At 48.2% G+C, this 27,613-nt stretch overlaps 1 protein-coding gene and 1 pseudogene across 3 annotated transcripts in view; both read right to left on the bottom strand.

Annotated features, from left to right (window-relative positions):
- The window catches only part of abcc4 (ATP binding cassette subfamily C member 4 (PEL blood group)), a 742,685-nt gene that overhangs the window by 3,190 nt on the left and 711,882 nt on the right, over positions 1-27,613 (bottom strand). The window lies entirely within an intron of this gene.
- Positions 1,280-27,423, bottom strand: LOC140391698 (probable ATP-dependent RNA helicase DDX5 pseudogene; annotated as a pseudogene).

Genomic DNA, 27,613 nt, shown 5'->3' on the forward strand with positions numbered 1-27,613 from the left:
ATCGCTCCTCACATGAAAAATATAGGACATACAATCAATGAAAATCGCTTATTGTCACAAGTAGGCTTCAAATGAAGTTACTGTGAAAAGCCCCTAGTCGCCACATTCCGGCACCTGTTCGGGGAGGCTGTTACAGGAATCGAACCATGCTGCTGGCCTGCCTTGGTCTGCTTTCAAAGCCAGTGATTTAGCCCTGTGCTAAACAGTGTAGTGTTACTCAGTAGAGAATATGCGTGGAGAGATCAGTTCAGTCCATGAGAGGGTCATTCAGGAGACTGGCAATAGCTGTTTTTGAATCTGTTAGTGCGCGTTCTTAGACTTTTTTATTGCCTGCCCAATGGAAGGGGTTGGAAGAAAGAGTAACCTGGGTGGGAAGGGGTCTTTGATTATGCTGCCCACTTTCCCAAGGCAGTGGGAGGTGTAGACAGAGTCTGATGGGAGGCGGGTTCGCGTGATGGACTGGGCTGTGTTCACGACTCTGTAGTTCCTCCAGTCTTGGACCGAACAGTTGCCAACCAGGTTGTGATGCAGCCAGGTAGGATGTGTTCTATGATGTATCTGTAAAATTGGTAAGAGTCAACATGGACATGCCAAATTTCCTTAGTTTCCTGAGGAAATATAGGCCCTGTTGTGCTTCCTTGGTCGTAGCGTTGACGTGGGTGGACCAGGACAGATTGTTGGTGATGTGTACACCTAGGAATTTAAAGCTGTCAACTATCTCCACCATTGATGCAGACAGGGGTGCATATGGTACTTTGCTTCCTGAAGTCAATGACCAGCTCCTTAGTTTTGCTTACATTGAGGGAGAGATTGTTTTTTTATCCAGTTTTAAATTTTTAAAATTTAAATGACAGTTACATACATACAGAACTCCAAGACTTTCGAACTTTCTTATTGGATGGACATGCATCTTTACATACGTTGTTGTACTTTTATGCATCAGTTAAACTTTAAGAATATTAATCTGCCATTCTAATAGAAAACACTGACAAATAATTTCCAAGGAATGTAGAGTAACAAAAAATTAAATAGTGGGTGATGCTCGGTCAATAACTCCAGAAGCGAGATTGGAGACAATTGAAGGCTTTATTACACTAGATGTTTCCCCCAGCAGCGCAGGTACAGAAGGCAGCTGCTGGGGCGACACAGGCTCTTAGACCCCGCCTTGCTGGGCGGAGCCAACAGACAGGCTTAACCAATGAGAACAGAGTACCTTCTACACCAATGGTCTTCCGGCATTATAGAGTACCGTAATACATCTAATACTGACTACAACAGTGGGGAAAGTGCACCAATCCTACTGCTGCACTGCAGTCTTTCCTGGAATATCAATGGTTTCTAATCTTAAAGAACTTTCTCATCCTCTCCTCAAACAGAAAAGGTACAGTACAAGTCAGAAGAGAATGAAAAAAACTCAACATCTAGTTCAATAAGTTACTTCTGAATTCCTCCATATGCAAGGGGCATAGGGTAACCAGTTTGTGCCTGGAAACCCATCCCCATTATAGGTGGGGGTGGATACTGATACTGAGCTCCAACAGGTGGCTGCTGACCAATGCCATTGCTCTGCATGGCATTAGGATCAGAATGACCACTTCCAAACTGCTGCACTTTGCCACCGATAGCCTTGTAACCATTTTGATTCTGACTGCCATATGAATCAGCTCCCTGGCTCACAGATCCTGGATAACTGGAGGAATTTCCAAACCGAGACATACTTCCGAAATTGTTCGTGGAGCCCAATTTCCCAGAAGCAAAGGCATTTTGGCCGGCTGAGGTGTAGCTTTGAGTGTTGAAACCATTCTCCCTTGCTCCTGGGTCCATATACCCTGTTCAAGCTCTCCCTATTCCTAAACCCATTATAACCCCCACCCCTATCATCACAGCGATCATCTTTATAGCCACCTCTACCCCTGGAACGACCTGAACCTCTGTCTTCTACCATCTGTATTAGTTTTGTGGTTGATAGCCTGATGTGCTTCACGAAGCACAGAGATAAGGTCATTTGCTTGCTTTATGTTGCCAGGAGTAAAGAACGTGTAAGCGGTGCCAGTTTTGGAACTGCGGGCAGTTCGCCCAATGCGGTGAATATAGTCTTCAGTGGAGTTAGGGTAGTCATAATTGATGACAAATTTCACATCTTCAACATCTAAACCTCTAAATGCAGCATCTGTGGCAATAAGGATTGGTGCTTTGCCTGACCGAAACTCATTTAGAACCCAGTCACGCTCTGGCTGACTCTTGTCACCATGAATACACATTGCCGGCCATCCATCTCTCCTCATTCGCCTTGTAAGTTCATCGCATCTCCGTTTGGTCTCCACAAAAATGATAGTTTTGTTTTCTTTTTCACTCATTATTTCCTCCATTAACCTCAGCAATTTATCGTCTTTCTCAACCTCTTGGCACACATCTATAATCTGCAGGATGTTGTGTGAGGGAGAGATTGTTGTTGTTGCATTAAGCCACTAGGTTCTCTATCTCCCTCCTGCACTCTGACTCATCGTTGTTCGAGATCTGATCCACTACGGTCGTGTCATCAGCAAACTTGTAGATAATAATAATAATAAGTCGCTTATTGTCACAAGTAGGCTTCAATGATGTTACTGTGAAAAGCAGTTGCAGCCAGATTTTGCCACTCAGTCGTATGTGTATAGGGGATATAGGAGGGGGCTAAGTACGCAGTCTTACGGGGCGCTGGCATTGAGGACCATCGTGGACGATGTGCCATTATTTATCCTTACTGATTAGGGTCTCTGGGTCAAGAAGTTGAGGATCCAGTTGCAGAGGGTGGAGCCAAGTCCTAGGTTTTGGAGTTTTAATATGAGCTGGGCTGGGTTTATGGTGTTGAAAGTGGAGCTATAGTCAATGAATCGGAGTCTGACTTAGGAGTCCTTGTTATCGAGATGCTTCAGGGATGAGTGTAGAGTCAGGGAGATATCGTCTGCTGTGGACCGGTTGTGGCGGTATGCGAATTGCAGTGGATCAAGCCATTTGGGGAATTGATGTGTCTCATGTCCAACCTCTCGAAGCACTTCAGAATGATGGATGTCAAGGCCACTGGACGGGAGTAATTGAGGCACGTTGCCTGGTTCTTCTTTGCTACTGGTATGACTGTGGTCTTTTTGAAGCAGGTGGGAACCTCGGAACGGAGTAGGGAGAGGTTGAAGATGTCCAACTGAAACCTGCCAGTTGTTCCGCGCAGAACATGAGTGCACGATTAGGGATTCCGTCAGACCCTGTTGCTTCCCAAGGGTTCCATTTCAAGGAAGCCAATCTGAATTCTGAGGCTGCGACGGTTGGTATGGGTGTGTCCGAGGCTGCTGGAGCAGTTGATTATAGGTTGTTGAATTCCTGCTTGAAACGAGCATAGAATGCATTGAGTTCAATGGGGAGGGGTGTGCTGTTGCAGGAGGGCAGCACGGTAGCACAGTGGTTAGCACAGATGCTTCACAGCTCCAGGGTCTCAGGTTCGATTCCCGGCTTGTGTCACTGTCTGTGCGGAGTCTGCACGTTCTCCCCGTGTCTGCGTGGGTTTCCTCCGGGTGCTCCGGTTTCCTCCCACTGTCCAAAGATGTGCAGGTTAGGTGGATTGGCCATGATAAATTGCTCTTAGTGCCCAAAAAGGTTGGGTGGGGTTGCTGGGTTACGGGGATAGGGTGGAGGCGTGGGCCTAAGTAGGGTGTTCTTTCCAAGGGCCGGTGCAGACTCGATGACTGAATGGCCTCCTTCTGCACTGTAAATTCTATGATTCTACTCGGCTTTGCTTTGTCCAACCTCAATAGTGACAATTCTATTTCCTAAAACTACCAGGCTTCTGGGCCCCCTCTGATTGAACAGCTAATTTGTAATAAATTCAGAGCATTCATAAGAAAGGGCATTTATTTTTTACCCATTTGGCCAAAGTTGACTCCAGGTTGTGTATTGAATGGATAGGATTCAATGGCTAGCTTGAAGAACTTTGGTCAGTTTGAGGAAGTTTGGTTCAGAGCTACTGAGTTGCACGCCAAGCTGCAAATACTGTGATGCATTGAGGTAAGTTACCTGGACACTTTGTTCCAGAAGTCAGTTCACCCCTGTGGTTAGTGTGGTCTGATTTGGTCCATGGTCAAGGTGTGACTACAAGTGAGGCAGGTATGGGGATTGAGTAGATTTAAGTGGATGAGCCTCAGGCCTTGCAATTGTCCCCAAGATCGAGGTTCTTGCAGTGTTTATGGATGAAAGTAGGGGTCTGCAAGGTGGATGAGCAAACTGATCATGGCATCATGGCACAGGGGGCCACTCAAGCAGGGGGTAGTAAATGAGAATGTGGTGGGTGTAGGGGACAGTATAGTCGGAGTATAGACACAATTCTTTGTAGCTGAGTGCATGAGCCCAGGAGGCTGCGTTGCCTACCCAGTGCCAGGGTTTGGGACAAGTTCTCTGGGCTTAAGAGGAAGTGGGAGGGGGAGGATTCAGTAGTGGTCTCCATTGGTACCATTGCATAGGTAGGACTAGGAAACAGGCTATGCTTAGGAAATCTGAGCAGCTACTGTCTAAAGTAAGAAATAGAATGACAAAGGTAATGTATGGCATGGCAGCACAGTGGTTAGTATTGCTGTCTCACAACGCCAGGGACCCAGGTTCGATTCTGATCTTGGGTGACTGTCTGTGTGGAGTTTGCACTTTCTCTCCGTGTCTGGGTGGGTTTCCTCCACAGTCCAAAGATGGCAGTTTATGTGGGTCGGCCATTAGTATCCAAAGGTCAGGTGGGGTTACGGGGATAGGGCGTGGGAGCGCCTAGGTAGGGGCACCTTCAGAGGGTTGATGCAGATTCAATGGGCTGAATAGCCTCCTTCCACACTGTAGGGATTCTATGTTTTTGGATTATTATCTCAGTCACCAGCAAACTGGCATAAAGTAAATAAGATTAGAGAATTAAATGCCAAGCTCAAAGATTTGTGTGGGAGAATTGGTTTCGATTCATGGGGCTGAGCCACAAGTACTAGGGAAAGTAGGAGCTGTGCTATTGGGATGGTCTGAACCATGCTGGGATCTGTGTTATGGTGAGTTGTTTAACAGGGTTTTAGCGGGCAAGGCAAGAAAGCAAGGTAGCAATAAGTATAATGATAATCACAGCATGGCAGGCTGGACAGAATATTCAAAGTTAAGAGTGCACTAGCAGTTAAGGTCAGATTGTGAAAAAATAGTAAAGGATAGAACTGTTCAGCACTAGTCCACACAAATGCGGACTAGGCGGAACAGCACTCAGGGGGTCTCCCGGGCAATCGGAGTCCCCTGGGTGGTCAGGATAAGTGCAGGGTGGCTCCCTGGCCCTCCCCTGGAACGCGGGCACCTTGACACTGTCCAACTGCCAACGTGTCTAGGTGGCACAGCCAAGCCAGCAGGAGCGCTGCCTGGGTGCCAGTGCAAGGGTGCCCAAGTGCCAAGGTGGCACTGCCAAGGGTCATGGGCAGGTAGAGCCATGCGCATTAAATGAGGGTGGAAGGAGGGTTCGAACGGTGGGGGTGTACAGGGCAGGTAAGTAGGGGCCTCCGGGAGGTTGGGGGTTTATGGGTGGGGGTCTTGGAAGGGAGGGGGTTCTGTAAGGGGTCTTGGGGGTTAGTGCCCATGTGTGTGGGGGTGACATTTTGCATGGGTGGGGGACTTAAGAGATTGGCTACCATTTCAAAATGGCGGCCCGATCTCGGAGTTCAGCTCCCCAATGCTAAAGAAATTCTAAGTGTGGGCTAAACAGGTGAGAAACTCCCCAGGGCCCCCAAAAAGTGACTAAGTGTAATTGAATAATGGTGGGGAACTCCCTGAAAAACGCGCCACAAATTAACTTAGAATTTTTTTTCCAGAGAATCTCACCTTTGGTATCAAATTGAAAGTGAACGTGCACAATTCTGTGAAGATTAGTGACAGAAAATTAGAAGATTGAACAGAATACAAAAACCAGCAAAGAATGACTATAAAAATAATGAGGGAGAAATTAGAGCATGAGTAAAATCTAGCTAGGAATATAAGAACGAATAGTAAACGTTTCTACAGCTGTTTAAAAAGGGAATGAGTAACTATTGGTCCTCGAGAGAGCAAGTCTATGGAATTAATAATGGGAAATAAGGATATGGCAGATGAATGAACAGGTATTCTGTGCCTGCCTCCACTGTAACGACACAAATATCATCTCAGAAATAACTGTAAATCAAGAGCTGAAAGGGAGGGAGGGTCTTAAAACATGACAGGTCATGCCTGACAAACCTCATTAAATTTTTTGAAGAGACGTCTAAGGTAGTGGACAGGGGAATGTCATTGGATGTTGTTTATGTGGACTTCCAGAAGGCATTTCATAAGGTCCCACATAAGAGACTGTTAACTAAGGTAGAAGCCGACGGAATTGAGGGCAAATTACTGACATTGCTGGGAAATTGGTTGAGTGGCAGACGACAGAAAGTTGGGATAATGAGCAGGTACTCACATTGGCAGGATATGCCTAGTGGTGTCCCACAGGGATCTGTGTTAGGGCCTCAATTATTCACATTATTCATTAATAACTTGGATAATGACATAGAAAGTCACACATTAAAATTTGCTGATGACAAAGTTGGATGGCATTGTGGACATGGTAGATGATAGCATAAAATTACTAAGGGATATTGATGGGCAAAGTGAACAGGCAAAACTGTGGCAGATGGATTTCAATGTAAGCAAGTGTGAGGTTATCCATTTTGGACCCAAAAGGATAAATCAGGGTATTTTTTAGGTAGCATGAAGCTAAATTCAGTGAACGTCCAAAGAGACCTGGGGATTCAGGTGCATAGATCGTTAAAATGCCATGAACAAGCACAGAACGTAATGAAGAAGGCTAGCGGAATGCTGGACTTCATAAGACTGGAGTATAAGGTCACAGAAGTTATACTGCAGCTTTACAAAACCATGGTTAGTCCTCACTTGGAGCACTGTGAGCGCCACACCTCAAGAAGGATATTTTGGCTTTGGAGGGAGTGCAATGTAGGTTTACAAGAATGATACCTGGACATTGTCATGATATTCAAACACACACATCATGATGGACACACTAACAGGCAAATCAGAGTACACAACACCACAACCAATCACAGACAAGAACACCAACCACATAAAAAGCACGAGCACGACACCTGGAGGTCAGTAGGTCTGGGGAGAAGGAAGCATGAAAGAGCTGTTGAAACACCACAAGCAGGGAGCCCCCCACGTGCAGAGTGCAAAGACCAAGTTGTAAATAGTGAGTTTAAATAAACAAGCGTTGTACCATATGCAACTGTGTTGGCTCTTCTGTGTGTTAGAACACCCAACACCACATGGTACAGGAGTGGATCGATACCTGCCTACCAACCTGCCATTCTGGACATGGACCACACCGGCAAACCGCAGCCGATGCAAGTCACGGGGAACCTAGGCACCAACTGGAAGCTCTACAGGCAGCGATTTGACCTGTACATCCGTGCCACCGAAAAACAGAATGTCTCGGATGATTCGAAGATTGCAATGCTCCTCTTCTACGCAGGCCCCCACCCAAATGATGTCTTTAATTCACTGGTGTTCGAGGAAGGCGAAAACCAGGCCAAATATGACACGGTCATCCTCAAAATGGACCAGCACTTTCAAACTGAAGTAAACGAAACTTTCGAAAGATACATCTTTCAGCAACGCCTGCAAGGTAAGGAGGAGCTTTTTCAACCCTTTTTGACGCACCTCCGGATTCTGGCGCAGTCCTGCGGTTACGGCACCACCACAGAGTCCATGATCAGGGACCAGATTGTTTTTGGCGTTGCCTCCAGTGGCCTACGCCAGCAGCTTCTTAAAATAAAGAGCCTCACCTTAGCGTCTGCTGTGGAAGCCTGTGTCCTCCATGAGAATGCTGCCTGCCGTTTTGCCCGATTTCAGGCGTCCGAGTTGGCACGGAGGGGGTCCCCAGCCGTCGAATCGGCAAGCCAGGCCGCCCACGACGTTGAACGCATCCAGGCCGTCGATTTCTTCCCGCCCCACGGCCCGGACGACAGCGGCCGCTTCCCGCGCTTTTCGCGGTCTCCCGCGCAGGTGCGCGCCAAGAATAACGGCCACAACGAGGGACGCACTGCGCAGGCGCGCCCACCGCAAGATCGCACTGCGCATGCGCAGTGGCGCAACGAACGCCGTGACGTCATGACGTGCAGCAAGTGTGGAGGTCTACACTTAAAAGGGCAATGTCCTGCAAAATACCAACAGTGCAACAGATGTGCCATGATAGGCCACTACGCAGCCCGCTGTCGTGCGGCTCAACCCATGGATCCGGCGCATCCTCGACAACCTCGCACACGAGTCAGGACCGTCCAGCCCACGCATCAAGACTTCCAGTTAAGTGATGCAGATGACCAGGATGACTTCAGAGTTGCCGTCATTGATGTCAACAAGGTCAATGCCATCAATCCAGACGATGAGTGGTGTGCCACCCTGACGGTCAACCGATCGCGCGTCGCCTTCCGTCTGGACACCGGCGCATCCGCCAACCTGATTGCTTACTCTGCAGTCCAGGCCATGAAGGTCAAACCACTCATCACACCATCCCGGCTTAAGATGGTTGACTATAACGGGAACGTTATCCCGTCCGTAGGATCTTGCCAGCTACAGGTGACTCACAAGAGGTACACGGCCACACTCCCCTTCGAAGTTGTGGGCTCATCAAAGGACTCGTTACTGGGCGCACAAGCGTGTAAGGTCCTTCACCTGGTACAGCGCATCATGTCTCTCTCTCCAGATGAGATATCCGACTTCCCGGATGCTGAGTTCCACGCGAATCTCCATTCCCTCCTCGCTCACAACCAGGAGGTTTTTGAAGGCATGGGGACATTGCCACACACGTACAAGATTCGACTCAGACCGGACGCCATCCCTGTCGTTCACGCACCTCGCAGGGTTCCTGCGCCTCTCAAAGACCGCCTCAAGGCACAACTGCAGATTCTTCAGGACCAAGGGGTCCTATCCAAGGTCACGGAGCCCACGCCATGGGTCAGCTCCATGGTCTGTGTAAAGAAGCCCTCTGGCGAGCTCCGTATATGTATAGATCCAAAAGATCTGAACAACAACATCATGCGGGAACACTATCCCATCCCGAAACGAGAAGACCTCACCAGCGAGATGGCGCGAGCCAACATATTCACTAAATTGGATGCGTCCAAAGGATTCTGGCAGATCCAACTGGACCCGGCCAGCCGAAGACTATGCACATTCAACACCCCTTTTGGCAGATTCTGCTACAACCGGATGCCATTCGGCATCATTTCGGCATCTGAAGTATTCCACCGCATTATGGAGCAGATGATGGAAGGCATCGAAGGGGTACGTGTATATGTGGACGATATCATCATTTGGTCCACCACTCCGCAGGAACACATGCATCGTCTTCGACGTGTCTTCACCCGCATACGGCAAAATGGCCTGCGTCTCAACCGTGCGAAGTGTGCTTTCGGCCAGACGGAGCTGAAATTCCTCGGGGACCACATCTCAAGGTCCGGGGTCCGTCCCGATGCAGACAAGGTTAGCGCCATCACAGCCATGCCACGACCGGCTGACAAGAAGGCTGTCTTAAGATTCCTGGGCATGGTCAACTTCCTTGGGAAGTTCATTCCCAACCTGGCTTCTCATACAACAAACATGCGCCATCTCGTAAAAAAATCGACGGAATTCAACTGGCACCAGTCGCATCAGCAGGAATGGGAGGAGCTCAAGCACAAACTGGTCACGGCACCAGTGCTGGCCTTCTTTGACGCGACTCGCCCTACAAAGATCTCAACAGACGCCAGCCAATCTGGTATTGGAGCGGTACTCCTGCAAAAAGACAGCACGTCATCATGGGCCCCGGTTGCGTATGCCTCACGAGCCATGACCCCTACCGAACAGCGCTACGCGCAAATCGAAAAAGAATGCCTGGGCTTGTTAACTGGACTGGACAAGTTCCACGACTATGTGTATGGCCTGCCACGATTCACGGTCGAAACTGACCACCGCCCCCTGGTCAACATCATTAACAAAGACCTGAACGACATGACTCCTCGCCTCCAGCGCATCTTACTCAAACTCAGGAGGTACGATTTTGAACTGATCTACACTCCGGGGAAGGAACTCATAGTGGCGGACACTCTTTCCCGAGCAGTGAGCACACCACCAGATGCGGAGGGGTTCGTGCGTCAAATTGAGGCACACGTGACTCTGACAGCAGCAAATATGCCAGCTGATGATCCTTGTCTGGCCCACATACGCGCAGAGACGGCGACTGACCCTCTGCTGCAGCGAGTGATGCGCCACATGACGGAAGGGTGGCTAAAAGGGCAGTGCCCCCAGTTTTATAATGTGCGAGATGATCTCACCAATATAGACGGGGTCCTTATGAAATCGCATAGGATCGTCATTCCACACAGTGTGCGCCAGATGATTCTTCGTCAACTACACGAAGGCCACTTGGGTGTCGAAAAATGCAGACGAAGGGCCCGGGCGGCGGTATATTGGCCGGGTATTAATGAAGACATAGCCAACATGGTGCTCAACTGCACAACCTGTCAGAGGTTTCAGCCGGCGCAACCTCCGGAAACACTTCTACCACACGAGATGGTGACGTCCCCCTGGGCGAAGGTGGGTGTTGACCTATTTCACGCGCTCGGCAGAGATTACATTGTTATTATAGACTACTTCTCAAACTACCCGGAAGTCATGCCTCTCCATGATCTGACGTCGTCCGCAGTCATTGGGGCCTGCAAGGAAACGTTTGCTCGCCATGGCATTCCAAGGACTGTCATGTCAGACAATGGACCTTGTTTTGCCAGCCGTGAATGGTCGTCCTTTGCCGCAGCATATGGTTTCACTCATGTGACATCCAGCCCTCTGCATCCACAATCGAACGGGAAGGCTGAAAAGGGTGTCCACATCGCAAAGCGGCTCCTGTGCAAGGCGGCTGATGCCGGATCGGACTTTAACCTTGCCTTGCTGGCCTATCGATCGGCCCCGTTATCCACGGGCCTCTCGCCAGCGCAGCTACTAATGGGTCGCTCCCTCAGGACGACGGTACCTTCCGTCCTGGCACCGACAACAGACCATGAGGCGGTTCTTCGGGACATGCAACTGCAGCGTGATCGCCAGAAAGGTCGGTACGACACACGAGCGACGGACCTGCCCCCCCTGTCCTCCGGAGACAATGTACGCGTCCATCAACCGTATGGTGGCTGGTCAGCACCGGCCGAAGTCCTCCGACAAGTGGCTCCCCGCTCGTTCCTGGTTCGCATGCCGGATGGTTCCGTGCGTCGCCGCAATCGGCGCGCCCTTCGCCGACTTCCACGTTCACAGCCACACAACACGCCAGATCCTCAACAGGCTTCCGAGGATGACTTTGTGGAGCTGCCGCACATCACGCCCTTTCCATCGCCACCCATGGCCATGCCTGCACAGCAGCCGGTGGTTCTTGATCCACCCTTAAGGCGGTCAACCCGAATTCGTCGCAAACCCATTAGAATGGACTTATAATACAGTTCATATGTTTAATAAGTTGGACAATTTTACATGATAACCTGTTGTTGTTTATCGTTCCAGATGTCGTCTGACTGGACAACGGTTCAAAATTTTTTTTCTTCTTCTCTCGTTCGCATTTCTGTTATGTTATGGTACAACTGGATTCATGTGACGCACTCGACATCGCCCCATGTACATAGTTCCGTCATAGACACATGCTGCACACGACACACACACACTCTTAGATGCACTCACGTCACGATCATATTTATTACCACGTAGGCACATATCTTTGTAAAAAGGGGGGATGTCATGATATTCAAACACACACATCATGATGGACACACTAACAGGCAAATCAGAGTACACAACACCACAACCAATCACAGACAAGAACACCAACCACATAAAAAGCACGAGCACGACACCTGGAGGTCAGTAGGTCTGGGGAGAAGGAAGCATGAAAGAGCTGTTGAAACACCACAAGCAGGGAGCCCCCCACGTGCAGAGTGCAAAGACCAAGTTGTAAATAGTGAGTTTAAATAAACAAGCGTTGTACCATATGCAACTGTGTTGGCTCTTCTGTGTGTTAGAACACCCAACACCACAGACATCAGGGGTTAAGTTATGAGGAGAAATTATACAAATTAGGCACCTTTTCTCTGGAATTTAGCAGGTTAAGGGGTGATCTGATCGAAGTCTTGGATCATTGTCTGTGCGGAGTCTGCACATCCTCCTCGTGTGTGCGTGGGTTTCCTCCGGGTGCTCCGGTTTCCTCCCACAGTCCAAAGATGTGCAGGTAAGGTAGATTGGCCATGCTAAATTGTCCTTTGTGTCCAAAATTGCCCTTAGTGTTGGGTGGGGTTACTTGGTTATGGGGATAGGGGGGAGGTGTGCGGTTGGGTAGGGTGCTCTTTCCAAGAGCCAGTGCAGACTCGATGGGCCGAATGGTCTCCTTCTGCTCTGTAAATTCTATGAAGTCTTCAAAATATTACCAGAAAAAGACAGGGCAGATAAAGATAAACTGTTCCCACTGGTTGGAGATTCTAGAACTAGGGAGCATAGTGTAAAAATTAGGGCTAGACCTGTCAGGAGAGATGTTAGGAATCACTTCTACACTAAAGAGGTTGGTGGTGAACCAGGGGAGCCTGAAAGGGCAGGTTGATGGCCAAGAGAACTGATTCAGATGACAGAATATTCAAATAGTGGACCTGTCAGAGGGAATTGAGGGCAGAGACCCAACCGACCTGGTTGGAAGGGACAGCTTCCCCAAACGGCCTGAGATCGACAGAGCCCACAGAGACTCTGACAAAAGCCCAAGTGGGGAGCAGCCGAAGGCGATAATAGCCAAGCTGCACAGATACCAGGATCGGGAGAGGATCCTGCGTGGGCACGGCAGACAAAGGCAAGCAGTTGGGAAGGACACAAGATATGGGTATATATCTTGTGTCTTGTATATATAGGGTTTAAACTAGTTCAACGGGGGCTTGGGAACCTGAATTGTAGCTCCAGTATACAGGAGGTTGAGAGTAGTGAGGTCATGAGTAAGGTTTCAAAGTTGCAGGAGTGTACCGGCAGGCAGGAAGGTGGTTTAAAGTGTGTCTTCTTCAATGCCAGGAGCATCCGGAATAAGGTGGGTGAACTTGCGGCATGGGTTGGTACCTGGGACTTCGATGTTGTGGCCATTTCGGAGACATGGATAGAGCAGGGACAGGAATGGTTGTTGCAGGTGCCGGGGTTTAGATATTTCAGTAAGCTCAGGGAAGGTGGTAAAAGAGGGGGAGGAGTGGCATTGTTAGTCAAGGACAGTATTACGGTGGCAGAAAGGACGTTTGATGAGGACTCGTCGACTGAGGTAGTATGGGCTGAGGTTAGAAACAGGAAAGGCGAGGTCACCCTGTTAGGGGTTTTCTATAGGCCTCCGAAAAGTTCCAGAGATGTAGAGGAAAGGATTGCAAAGATGATTTTGGATAGGAGCGAAAGCAACAGGGTAGTTGTTATGGGGGACTTTAACTTTCCAAATATTGACTGGAAACGCTATAGTTCGAGTACTTTAGATGGGTTTGTTTTTGTCCAATGTGTGCAGGAGGGTTTCCTGACACAGTATGTAGATAGGCCAACGAGAGGCAAGGCCATATTGGATTTGGTACTGTGTAATGAACCAGGACAGGTGTTAGATTTGGAAGTAGGTGAGCACTTTGGTGATAGTGACCACAATTCGATTAAGTTTACTTTAGTGATGGAAAGAGAGAGGTATATACCGCAGGGCAAGAGTTATATCTGGGGGAAAGACAATTATGATGCGATGAGGCAAGACTTAGGCTGCATCGGATGGAGAGGAAAACTGCAGGGGATGGGCACAGTGGAAGTGTGGAGCTTGTTCAAGGAACAGCTACTGTGTGTCCTTGATAAGTATGTACCTGTCAGGCAGGGAGGAAATGGTCGAGCAAGGGAACCGTGGTTTACTAAAGCAGTCGAAACACTTGTCAAGAGGAAGAAAGGAGGCTTATATAAAGATGAGACATGAAGGTTCAGTTAGGGCGCTCGAGAGTTACAAGTTAGCTAGAAAGGACCTAAGGAGAGAGCTAAGAAGAGCCAGGAGGGAACATGAGAAGTCTTTGGCAGGTAGGATCAAGGATAACCCTAAAACTTTCTATAGATATGTCAGGAATGACTAGGGTAAGAGTAGGGCCAGTCAAGGACAATAGTGGGAAGTTGTGCTTGGAGTCCGAGGAGATAGGAGAGGTGCTAAATTAAATATTTTTTGTCAGTATTCACACAGGAAAAAGACAACGTTGTCGAGGAGAATACTGGGATTCAGGCTACTAGAGTAGAAGGGCTTGAGGTTCATAAGGAGGAGGTGTTAGCAATTCTGGGATGTGTGAAAATAGATAAGTCCCCTGGGCCGGATGGGATTTATCCTATGATTCTCTGGGAAGCTAAGGAGGAGATTGCTGAGCCTTTGGCTTTGATCTTTAAGTCATCTTTGTCTACAGGAATAGTGCCAGAAGACTGGAGGATAGCAAATGTTGTCCCCTTGTTCAAGAAGGGGAGTAGAGACAACCCCGGTAACTATAGACCAGTGAGTTTTACTTCTGTTGTGGGCAAAATCTTGGAACGGTTTATAAGAGATAGGATATATAATCATCTGGAAAGGAATAATTTGATTAGAGATCGTCAACACGGTTTTATGAAGAGTAGGTCGTGCCTCACAAACCTTATTCAGTTCTTTGAGAAGGTGACCAAACAGGTGGATGAGGGTAAAGCAGTTGATGTGGTGTATATGGATTTCAGTAAAGCGTTTGATAAGGTTCCCCACGGTAGGCTACTGCAGAAAATACGGAGGCATGGGATTCAGGGTGATTTAACAGTTTGAATCAGGAATTGGCTCGCTGGAAGAAGACAAAGGGTGGTGGTTGATGGGAAATGTTCAGACTGGAGTGCAGTTACTAGTGGTGTACCACAAGGATCTGTTTTGGGGCCACTGCTGTTTGTCATTTTTATAAATGACCTGGAGGAGGGCGTAGAAGGATGGGTGAGTAAATTTGCAGATGACACTAAAGTCGGTGGAGTTGTGGACAGTGCGGAAGGATGCTACAAGTTACAGAGTGACATAGATAAGCTGCAGCGCTGGGCTGAGAGGTGGCAAATGGAGTTTAATGCAGAAAAGTGTGAGGTGATTCATTTTGGAAGGAATAACAGGAAGACAGAGTACTGGGCTAATGGTAAGATTCTTGGCAGTGTGGATGAGCAGAGAGATCTTGGTGTCCATGTACATAGATCCCTGAAAGTTGCCACTCAGGTTGAGAGGGTTGTTAAGAAGGCGCACGGTGTGTTAGCTTTTATTGGTAGAGGGATTGAGTTTCGGAGCCATGAGGTCATGTTGCAGCTGTACAAAACTCTGGTGCGGCCGCATTTGGAATATTGCGTGCAATTCTGGTTGCCGCATTATAGGAAGGATGTGGAAGCATTGGAAAGGGTGCAGAGGAAATTTACCAGAATGTTGCCTGGTATGGAGGGAAGGTCTTATGAGGAAAGGCTGGGGGACATGAGGCTGTTTTCGTTAGAGAGAAGTAGGTTAAGAGGTGACTTAATTGAGGCATACAAGATGATCAGAGGATTGGATAGGGTGGACAGTGAGAGCCTTTTTCCTCGGATGGTGGTGTCTAGCACGAGGTGACATAGCTTTAAATTGAGGGGAGATAGATATAGGACAGATGTCAGAGGTAGGTTCTTTACTCAAAGAGTAGTAAGGGCGTGGAATGTCCTGCCTGCAACAGTAGTGGACTCGCCAACACTAAGGGCATTCAAATGGTCATTGGATAGACATATGGACGATAAGGGAATAGTGTAGATGGGCTTTAGAGTGGTTTCACAGGTCGGCGCAACATCGAGGGCCGAAGGGCCTGTACTGCGCTGCAATGTTCTATGTTCTATATACTCGGACATTGGGGCAGACCTGGCAAAGCACAGGGGCAAATTCAATCATGCAAAGTCAGCACTATACAAAAACAATGTTAAATTCGGGATGTTATTCCGAACCAGGTTTTGGGTGACGTACCACAATAAGGAGCACGATCTTACTACCCCGGCAGAGGCGGACAAGTTCAGGGGAGGGAAGCGAGGGGCATAGAAGGGGGAATCGAGACCATGGGGGGAACACAACGATAAGGAATGGAAGGGCTCTAGACTGGCTTCAGCAGGTCAAGTTCGGAAAGATGGAACAAAAATGGCACCGTAAGCAGCCACTTTGGAGGGTCCCTAAACAAAGGGAAATCCTGGGATGCAGGGGCTCACCCACATGGCATATACACAGTTCACGGCCATGTTGGGTGTCCCCTGGACAAAGGGAAACCCCGGAGCTCAGAGGGCTGGCCTCATGGTCAGAACGGTTACTGCGGCCATTTCCCTAACAAAGGGAAACCCCAGAGTGCAGGGGCGCACTTGGTAAGTATGGTTGATCTTGCAGGAAGTGGGGGGGGGGGGGGGGAACAGAAACCCTCCACTATGCTAGTCACCTGGAATGTTAGGGGACTTAACGGCCCAGTGAAAAGATCCAGAGTCTTTCATGCCTGGTAAGCATGAAAGCTGACATGGTCTTCCTTCAAGAGAGGCGGTTGAGAGAGAAGGACCAACTGCGGATAAGGAAGGGCTGGATGGGAAAGACTTACTATTCATGCCAAGGGGTGAGAGCCAGGGGGTAGCAATTTTAATAAGCAAGAGGACTGTGATTACGGCAACAAAGACAGTTATGGACCAAGGGATGGTATGTCATCGTCAGTGGTGTTGTGGACAGGGCACTGGTAGTCCTGGTGAATGTGTATGCACCCAACTGGGATGACACAGAATTTATAAAGAAGACCATGGCGGAAATCCCCGATGTAGACACGCTCCGACTGATCATGGGGGGGGGGGGGGGGGGGGGGTTGAACGGGACACACACTTTAACTGTGTACAGCACCCACTGACGGACAGATCAATCCCCAGAATGGGGAAAAAGACAAGCTTGGCTGGGAATATTTATGGAACAGATGGGGGCAGTGGACCCATGGTGGTTCATGCACCCAGGTGAGAAGGAATTCTTGTTCTTCTCACCAGTACACAAGGTCTATCCCTGCATCGACTACTTTGTAGTGGAGAAATCGGTGCTTCCAGAGATAGTCAGAGCGGAATATTCCACGATAGTCATCTCCAACCATGCTCCACATTACATGGATATGAAGTTGGAGACGGGCATGTCCAATGCCCCATATGGAGGTTGGACACGGACCTCTTGGCCGACAAGGTCTTCTGCCAGAAAACATCACAGTGTCATGGGAGTGTTCCTTTAAGAAATGTTTTTGTCTTCTCACATGGCTTCAGTGATGTCATTGTGTGGGTGGAGCTGGGCTGTGGCTTTGGGAGTTGGTTTTACTTTCGCTTTGCGTTTGAACTGATTTTGTTCTGCACAGGTTAAAAGATGTTTTTTTCTTTATCTGCATTTTAAAAGCTGTTTCCAGACTGCCTGATAACTTGAAAAGTTTTCTGGAAGAAATTCAAACCTGCTGTTTTGGAAAGGAAACAGGAGCATCCATACCAGGTCTTGAGTGCTGTGTGCTGGGCCGCCCCTTTGAAAAGGGTTTTCTGGTTTAAGGGATCTTGTTATTAAATTGGAACAACTAAACGGGGAATTTATTAAGAGTTACACATGGAATACTGTAGCTGTGTCGGGTATTTATGTTAGTAGTTGATAAAATGCTTACTGTGTGTGTTTATAAAAATGTTAACTAAATTTGTAGATTAAAAGTGCTTAAGGCCTGTGTTGAATAACACCTGATAGGCAGGTCCTTCTGCTCATCGTAACCAAAATCAATAAACTTTTGTAGGTCAGGTGAACTCCATGATATACTTTGGAGTTTTCTAAACCCTGGCCCATAACAATAGGCCATAGGCGAGTATGTTACGAACAACCAGAACGGGGAAATCTGAAGACTGTGATTAGGGGAGATATTATTGCCTACAAGGTTTGTAGAGATAGGGAAGAGAGGGCAGCTACGCCACAACTGATCGAGTTCAGCGTGGAGGTCGACAGGCGGATACTCCGAGGCACCAACCGTAGAGCTTCTGGCGGAGAGGAAAAGCTACAAATGGACTGTAACCTTCTATCCACCAGGAAAGCGGTGTGCCAACTCCACCAGGCACGGGGGACCTTTTATGAGCATGGAGAGAAGGCTGGGCAGCTGAGAAAGCAGGCAGCCAAGAGGGAAAAAGCGCAAGTGAAAGATAGAATAAACTTGGTTTGTTCTCACTGGAACGAAAGAGGTTGAAGGGGCGACCTGATAGAGATCTACAAAATTATGAGGGGCATAGACAGAGTGGACAGTCAGAGACTTTTTCCCAGGGTAGAGGGGTCAATTACTAGGGGGCATAGGTTTAAGGTGTGAGGGGCAAGGTTTAGAGTAGATGTACGAGGTAAGTTTTTTTTACAGAGGGTATCGGGTGCCTGGAACTCGCTGCCGGAAGAGGTGGTGGAAGCAGGGACGATAGTGACGTTTAAGGGGCATCTTGACAAATCCATGAATAGGATGGGAATAGAGGGATACAGGCCCCGGAAGTGTAGAAGATTTTAGTTTAAACGGGCAGCATGGTCGGCACAGGCTTGGAGGGCCGAAGGGCCTGTTCCTGTGCTGTACTTATCTCTGTTCTTTGTTCTTTGTGCCAGGTATGACTCCAGTCAGCAGAGTTTTCTCCTGATTCCCATTGACTCCAGTTTTGCTGAGGCTCCTTGATGCCATACTCAGTCAATTGCTGCTTTGATGTCAAGGGCAGTCACTCTCACCTCACCTCTGTCATTCAGCTCTTTTGTCATGTTTGAACCAAGGCTATAATGAGGTTAGGAGCTGAGTGGCCCAGGAACCCAAACTGAGCGTCCGTGAGCAGGTTATTGCTGAGTAAGTGCCACTTCAAAGTACTGTTGATGACATCTTCCTGGCGGACTACTACAAAGAATTTGCGTCGGCACTCGCTCCGCATCTGTGGGAGATATTCGCTGACTCACTCACGAGGGGCACCCTGCCTCCAACGCTAATACAGGCCATCATATCGCTGATCGACTGTTGAATGTGATAGGGCGACATGTGGCACAGTGGTTAGCACTGGGACTGAGGCGCTGAGGACCCGGGTTCGAATCCTAGCCCTGGGCCACTGTCCGTGTGGAGTTTGCACATTCTCCCCATGTCTGAGTGGGTTTCACCCCCACAACCCCAAAAATGAGCAGATTAGGTGGATTGGACATGCTAAACTGCCCCTTAATTGGAAAAAAGATAATTGGGCACTCTAAATTTATATTTTAAAAAAATGTGACGCTGACTCCATCCGGCGAAAGAACACCAGAGGTGATCGTCTCCCTGGACGCAGAAAAAGCCTTCGACAGTCGAGTGGAAGTACCTCATTGAGGTACTAGAGCGGTTTGGGCTCGGGACAGGGTTCACCTCATGGGTGAAATTCCTGTATAATGCCCTCAACCAGCATATCGACCGACACCGCCAGCTCCAAATACATCCAGCTGCACAGAGGCAGAAGGCAGGGATGCCCTTCTTCCCACGCTTGTTCGTCCTGGCAATATGAAGAGGAAAATGACCTGCGGATGACCTGTCCCTAAGAACCTGCTCCAAGCCTGGACCAGTCATGATACCAACCTTGCCCAAAACCCTCAGCACTTCCTAGTGCCGAAAGAACAAAGAATAAGGAGTGTGGGTCAGCAATATGGTAGGGTTTCTCAGTCTGGAGAAAATCAAGTTCGCTCTGAGAGGATCAATACAGGGATTCGCCCGGAGTTGGCAGCCGTTCATCGATTTCTTTAACAAAAATTGAACGTCAGCAGTAAGTGGGGAAAGGGAAAAGGAGGGGGTGGGGGGGAGGAAAACAGGAGGCATGGTAATGTTAAATAAGGACAGGGAACTTAGTATACAGATAATTGGGACAGGGCCGGAGAAGTGGGGGACGTGGTTTATTGTTTGTTGTTCTTTTAGGGGATATTTTATGCGTCGACCCGCGCGGTTGTTTTAGAAATGTCAACATGTTAAATTGTGAAAATTACAAATGCTTCAATAAAATATTTTCTAAAAAAAAAAAGAACAAATAATACATCTCGGACACGCAAAACGGCATGAAAGAAATCACAAAGCTTCTTGGAGAGTTCGGAGCCTTCTCGGGCTACAAATTGCAAAGAGTTCCGGTGTACCTGAGAGGGGGCGGCGGGGGGGAGCAGAGCTGGATGGTCTACCGTTTAAAATAGCCCAAAGCAAATTCCGCTCCCTGAGGATTCAGATAACCCACGACTGGACACAGATCTACAAGTGGAACCTGACCAGTCTGGCGGAGGAAGTGAAAAAGGACCTACTGAGATGGGATGCACTCCTGCCTTCCCTGGTGGGAGGGTGCAGGCGATCAAGATACACGTACTGCCCAGGTTCCACTTCCTGTTCAGATCCTTACCAATATACATCCTCAAGGATATTTTTCTAAGCAATAGACAAAATGATTATGGTGTTTGTCTGAGGAGGGAAAAATCCAAGAATCCCCAAAACAGTACTGCAAAGGTGAAGAAGCATGGGAGGCCTGGCCCTCCCAAACTTTCAATACTACCACAGGGCAGGCCAACAGAGTGAGGGGATGGGTGAAGGAACCAAATATGGAATGGGTGAGGATGGAGTCCTCCTGCACAGGAACGACCCTCCGGGCTCTTGTCATGACAGCACTCCCATCCGTGCCAGCAAAACACTCAACAAGCCCAGTGGTGGTTGCAACCCTGAGAACCTTGAACCAGATGGGGCACCACTTTGGTCTGACCGAGGTGTCCACCATGGCCCACATCTGTGACAACCACAGGTTTCCACCAGCTATGCTCGACGCCACCTTTAAGAGGTGAAGACAGAGTGGGGGGGGGGGGCACTGACGGGTAGGGACTTTTACACGGGAGACAGACTAGAGACCCTAGAGGAGCTGACGGAGAGACTGGAACTGCCGAATGGACAGGGACTCCAACATTTGCAAGTCAAAAACTTTCTCCGCAATGAGACAACAATGTACCCAAGGACCCAAGAGTCACATTGTTGGAACAGTTATGGACGCAGGGGGAAGGGGGACCTGCGGGGACATATACGGATGACTTTTAGAGAGGACACATTCCTCACTGGATGAAACAAGGGAAAAATGGGAGGAAGAGCTAGGGATGGAAATGGGGTGGGGACTCTGGAGCGAAGCACGATACAGGGCCAACTCCATCTCCTCATGCGCAAGGCTAAGCCTCATGTAGCTGAAAGTGGTGCACAGAGCATAGCTGACAAGAACCCGAATGAACAGGTTCTTCCCGGAGGAGGACAATTGTGAACGGTGCCAGGGACACCCGTCACCCACACCCACGTGTCCTGGGCCTGCCCCAGACTTGTCGGGATTTGGACAGCATTCTTCGAGGCAATGTCCAAGGTTGGGGTGACAGTGGAGCCGTGCCCGATTATGGCAGTTTTCGGGGTATCGGACCAGCCAGAGCTACATATGGGGAAAAGGGCCGCCACCCTGGCTTTTGCATTCCTAATCGTCTGCCGGAGAATCCTGCTCGGCTGGCGATCAGCAGCACCACCCACAGCTGCAGACTGGCTGGCAGACCAATCTGAATTTCTCCACCTGGAGAAGGTAAAGTTCACCATCCCAGGGTCGGAGGATGGCTTCTGCAAAGCTTGGGGGCCATTCACTAACTTGTTCCAAGACCTGGTCAAAGCCAACAATTCATAGAGTTGGGGGGTGGGGGGGGGGTGGGGAGGGCACAGGAGCCACCGCGATGACAGGGAGCAGATAGGAATGAGGGGGTGTGGGGGGCCCAGAGGAAACAACAAGGAGGAGGCCAGAAAGCGGCAGGCACAGGGACCAGAGGGCCCAACACAAGGCCACACAAAAGAGACCCCCAAAAGCAGGCTGACAACAGGATGGGAAGCTGAGAGAAGAAGGGACGGAGGCCAAGTGACATGGAAGGGAAGGGAGAAGGAGGGCACTGTAGCCATCTAAGATGGCCACCTGCAAAGGACCATGGGAATTATGGCGAACCCAGGACTCAGACATATACAGAGCCTATGTGTATCTGAAACACAGGTAACCAGACCTGATCGAAACCCCGCTCGTTTGCATTTTAATGGCCCATTTTCCCAGGACAATAGAACTCCAGTCAAGCAACCGGTACAGACACAGACTGATCGGCGCCACTCCCTTTATCAGAAAGCACAACTGCCAAGGTCAATGACCGTTAAGGACAAGCCCAGCTACCAAGGCACCTGCCCCTTTATTGGCCGAAATCGAAGACAGTGATCAGAGCCCTGTCGAACTATTGGGTCCAAGGTTAAGGACCGCCCCAAAGAGCGCGATATCCCAGAGGGATAAAAGAGAGCACAGCCATGTGTTCTGTCTCTTTTGGATCCGGCTGTGCCAACCCAATCGTAGCAGGAACAGCCAGCCAAGTTCAAGACCAACGATCGCTACCTGACGGAAAAGCCCAGCAGAGACAGAGCCACTTTCTTCGAACCAGCCAAGTGAAATCCAGATAAAGGCCTTATCCATTTGCACAGTGCCGGTCGCCCTGAAGTTAAGTATAGGTTATTGTAGCTGATAGGTGTAGTTTAATTCGTAGTAAATATTGTGTTTGCATGTCGAGATAACTCTTGTGTATGTAAATAAACCATCTTTTGAACTAACTAACTGGTTGTATGGTCATTTGATCGATATAAGGGAAGGCTTGTGGTTCACCAACATTATGATAGAGCAACATTATTGGCGAACTCTGACAGGACTCGATTAGAAGTGACTTTGTCATTCCGAGAGAACCCACAAACTTTGAATCCAATTGCGAAAAAGAGAAAGAACCACAAGTGCAAGTCCCATATCGACCAAATAACCGAATTTTGGAAGTGTGTACTAACCCGCATGCGTACCTAACAGGAAGAGTAAGATAAACTTGTTAGAATTGTGTGCAACTATCGAGGGATTGTGAGCCGAAAAATTACTTAAGCCATACCCGGTGTTCAAATCACCGCCTTATTCCCCTGTCCCAAATTAAAAGTAGAGAAAGAGATAAGAGAAGTAATGGGCACAAAAACAATGGAAAGATTGATGAATCCACAGGAACCCGAGGTCGCAACGACCAACAGAGCAGAACAATGCCACATATGGAAGGAAGAGTTAAGGAAATACTTAAAGGGGAAAGGATGGTCGAATTTTTGCGCTAATTATGAGTCAAGTCCAGGAAAGATAGGACAGACTTGGTGGGAGTACCTAAGCGAGGTCCACAAGAAAAATGTGGGGAAAGTCAGAAAGCCAATGGCAATAGTGTCCTGTTTGGCACAGTTGCGAGGCACAGAGGAGGTCGCGAAGACGCTCTGTAGGCAGTTAATTGAGAAGGAAGAAAAGAACGAGGGAAACAGTAACGAAAGCGAGAAGATAATTGAGCAACTCCGGGAACAGTTAGCAGCTAAGGATAAGGAAATGGCCGATGTAAAACGTGCACCTTAGTAGCTTCCAGACTCAGTACGATAAAGCCTACCAAGATGCACAGCGCGCAGTCCTGGTAAGAGAAGAAACAGAACAACAGGTCCCCCAGCTAACTAGCAAATGCGCAGATTTAAAAACAGCTTTGGGAGCGCTCCACTAAGGAACAGAGGCAGAGTACCGTTGACCATGCCAAATGCCGATAGAAGATAGAAAAGTTACAGTCGCTACTCTCAGTACAGAATGGCTTCAGGTATACTTTCGGGCAGGATTTAGATGAGAAAGATGTTCCCGATTGCCAAGAGTTAAACGAAAGTGCCCAAAGATACGTAGAGGCCACAGGAAATCAAAATCGAGCCCCCACGCCCCAAAAAGAAAAGCACCCGCAACACCAACTGCACAGGCAGCACACACCCCCACTCACAATTCGACCCCCATGAATCCGGTTACCACACAACGCAAGTCATCGGATCAGGATGAGCCTGATATCGTTTACACCACCCCACTATCCATAACCCAATTCAGAGAAGCTTGCATTAAAATTAGTCCATTCCAGCCCACCGCAGACCCGCACAGCTTCTTTGAGGTGGTGCGCCAACAAAAAGTTATGTACGGCCTAGATGAGAGGGAGGAAGTAAAACTAATAGTTATGAGCCTTAGCCAGTCTGTAAGATCAGCTTTGCCTAAACCCCAAAATGTAGCAGGAGGAACCCTACAGGAAATGAAAACAGCCATATTGGATGCCATCGGGTATAACAAAGGAGATCCAGTTGAGGGTTTAAATCATGGCAAAAGAAGGGTGAACATCCGACTGCCTTTGCCGGTCGCCTCTGGTACATTTTAAGGCAGTATTTGGGGATTTAAACCGCGCAAACCTAGATGATGAAGACACTACCAAATGGACCCACACTTTAGTCTCCCACGCCACAGAAGCAGGTAAAAAGGCTTGCGTAAACTTCGATCCCACAGAACAGGCATACAATGAAGCATGGGTACTGAAACATTTATCTAGAGCATGGGAACAGTCACTGCAGGAACAGATACAACAGAATGGCCAAGAAGCCACCATGCATCCAGTTAGGACTAGTCAGGGACCCGCATGGATAAACGAGGGGAGAGGAGAAGTCCAATATCCCAGGGAACCATATCCAAGGGAGCAATACACCAGAGAGCCTTCTCCACCTTACATGCCCCGGAGGTCTTGTTACAACTGTGGGCAGTCAGGACACTTCGCCTGAGATTGCAGGAGACCCCAACCACCAGCTAGACTAGCCCCCAGATATGGACGAGAACACCACCCACAGCAGCTACAAGGTCCCAGCTGCCCCATGCAAACTGTGAGCGCTTATCCACTACTTCTCATGGCAGCGATACCTCAGCAATGCCACTTCATTTTTGTTTCTCTCCTCTCTTCTTCGGTCACACTACACCGACTCCATATGCTAGTTACACCCCAGGCCAAATGTGATTGCGGCTAACAAATATACATAACTGGCCGCCCTGAAATTCGGCTGGTTAAGATAAGCCTCAACCACCACTGGTTGCAAGTAAAGAAAAGACTTGTCGAAGAAATTGTGCACCCACTCCAAGCATCGACCACAAGCTGCGAGAGTCTCTGTACTTAAAAAATTTGCATTTCTTGTCTCTCCAAAATGGTATTTTAAAAAAAAATGAGGGAGTCACACATGGTGACAATCATAATGGGTAATTGGAGCAAGGAGAGAAAGACTATTAAAACAAGATATTAACCAAAGATAATAACAGATACTATGCTTGCACCCCCAGGATTATACGTAAAACAGAAATCACAGGATGAAGCAAGGACTGCTGACATTCATTTGGATCATCGCTGGACTTCTGCAACTGTGCGCGCAACGGGCTGTTTTAATAAACCCCACACCAGCCCCGAACACTACAACACAACAGACCACCACCAGCCCAGACACTACACCACACATAAAGACAGACATCGAAACCCCCACTTGGTGCGAAAACATTTCCAAATGGAACCCCCTTTCATACATAGTAGAGGCCTTCTAGTAATTGCAATAACCTGCAGTGTCATTCAGACACTCCGACTCCATATATTGCGAGCAAAAGCCTCCCGCTCCCTGATATATACAATCCGATCCCATTTCTTTGGAATTCAACAAAATTAAACTCATGTAACTATCGCTGCTAAAGATAAACCATGTACATCTTTAACTTCATTAGCATTAAGTAGAAATGTGATGCTGCTGTTTTAAATTTTGTACTGTATATAAGTTCTTTGATATCCACCAGCAACATAAGAACATATGAACTAGGAGCAGGAGTAGGCCATCTGGCCCCTCGAGCCTGCTCCGCCATTCAATGAGATCATGGCTGATCTTTTGTGGACTCAGCTCCACTTTCCGGCCCGAACACCATAACCCTTAATCCCTTTATTCTTCAAAAAACTATCTACCTTTATCTTAAAAATATTTAATGAAGGAGAATCAACTGCTTCACTGGGCAAGGAAGTCCATAGATTCACAACCCTTTGGGTGAAGAAGTTCCTCCTAAACTCAGTCCTAAATCCCCTTATTTTAAGGCTATGCCCCCTAGTTCTGCTTTCACCCGCCAGTGGAAACAACCTGCCTGCATCTATCCTATCTCTTCCCTTCATAATTTAATATGTTTCTATAATATCTCCCCGCATCCTTCTAAATTCCGAGTACAGTCCCAGTTTACTCAACCTCTCCTTGTAATCCAATCCCTTCAACTCTGGGATTAACCTAGTGAATCTCCTCTGCACACCCTCCAGCACCAGTACGTCCTTTCTCAAGTAAGGAGACCAAAACTGAACACAATACTCCAGGTGTGGCCTCACTATACAATTGCAGCATAACCTCCCTAGTCTTAAACTCCATCCCTCTAGCAATGAAGGACAAAACTCCATTTGCCTTCTCAATCCCCTGTTGCACCTGTAAACCAACTTTTTGTGACTCATGTATGAGCACACCCAGGTCTCTCTGCACTGCAACATGTTTTAATATTTTATCATTTAAATAATAATCCCTTTTGCTGTTATTCCTACCAAAATGGATAACCTCACATTTGTCAACATTATATTCCATCTGCCAGACCCGAGCCCATTCACTTAAACTATCCAAATCCCTCTGCAGACTTCCGTTATCCTCTGCACGTTTTGTTTTACCACTCATCTTAGTGTCGTCTGCTAACCTGGACACATTGCACTTGGTCCCCAACTCCAAATCATCTATGTAAATTGTGAACAATTGTGGGCCCAACACTGATCCCTGTGGGACACCACTAACTACTGATTGCCAACCAGAGAGACACCCATTAATCCCCACTCTTTGCTTTCTATTAATTAACCAATCCTCTATCCATGCTACTACTTTACCCTTAATGCCATGCATCTTTATCTTATGCAGCAACCTTTTGTGTGGCACCTTGTCAAAAGCTTTCTGGAAATCCAGATATACCACATCTATTGGCTCCCCGTTATCTACCGCACTGGTAATGTCCTCAAAAAATTCCACTAAATTAGTTAGGCACGACCTGCCCTTTGTGAACCCATGCTGCGTCTGCCCAATGGGACAATTTCCACCCAGGTGCCTCGCTATTTCTTCCTTCATGATAGATTCCAGCATCTTCCCGACTACCAAAGTTAAGCTAACTGGCCTATAATTAACCGCTTTCTGCCTACCTCCTTTTTTAAACAGTGGTGTCACGTTTGCTAATTTCCAATCCGCCGGGACCACCCCAGAGTCTAAATTATCATTAGTGCATTTGCAATTACCCTAGCCATCTCTTTTCGCACACTGGGATGCATTCCATCAGGGCCAGGAGACTTGTCTACCTTTAGCCCCATTAGCTTGCCCATCACTACCTACCTCCAATCATTTCAAGATCCTCACCTGTCATTGCCTCATTTCCATCAGTCACTGGCAAGTTATTTGTGGCTTCCACTGCGAAGACCGACCCAAAAAGCCTGTTCAGTTCCTCAGCCATTGCCTCATCTCCCATTATTAAATCTCTCTCCTCATCCTCTAAAGGACCAATATTTACCTCAGCCACTCATTTTTTGTTTTATATATTTTTAGAAATGTCTGTT

This window comes from Scyliorhinus torazame, chromosome 15 (genome assembly GCF_047496885.1).
Source record: "Scyliorhinus torazame isolate Kashiwa2021f chromosome 15, sScyTor2.1, whole genome shotgun sequence".
Taxonomy (NCBI): domain Eukaryota; kingdom Metazoa; phylum Chordata; class Chondrichthyes; order Carcharhiniformes; family Scyliorhinidae; genus Scyliorhinus; species Scyliorhinus torazame.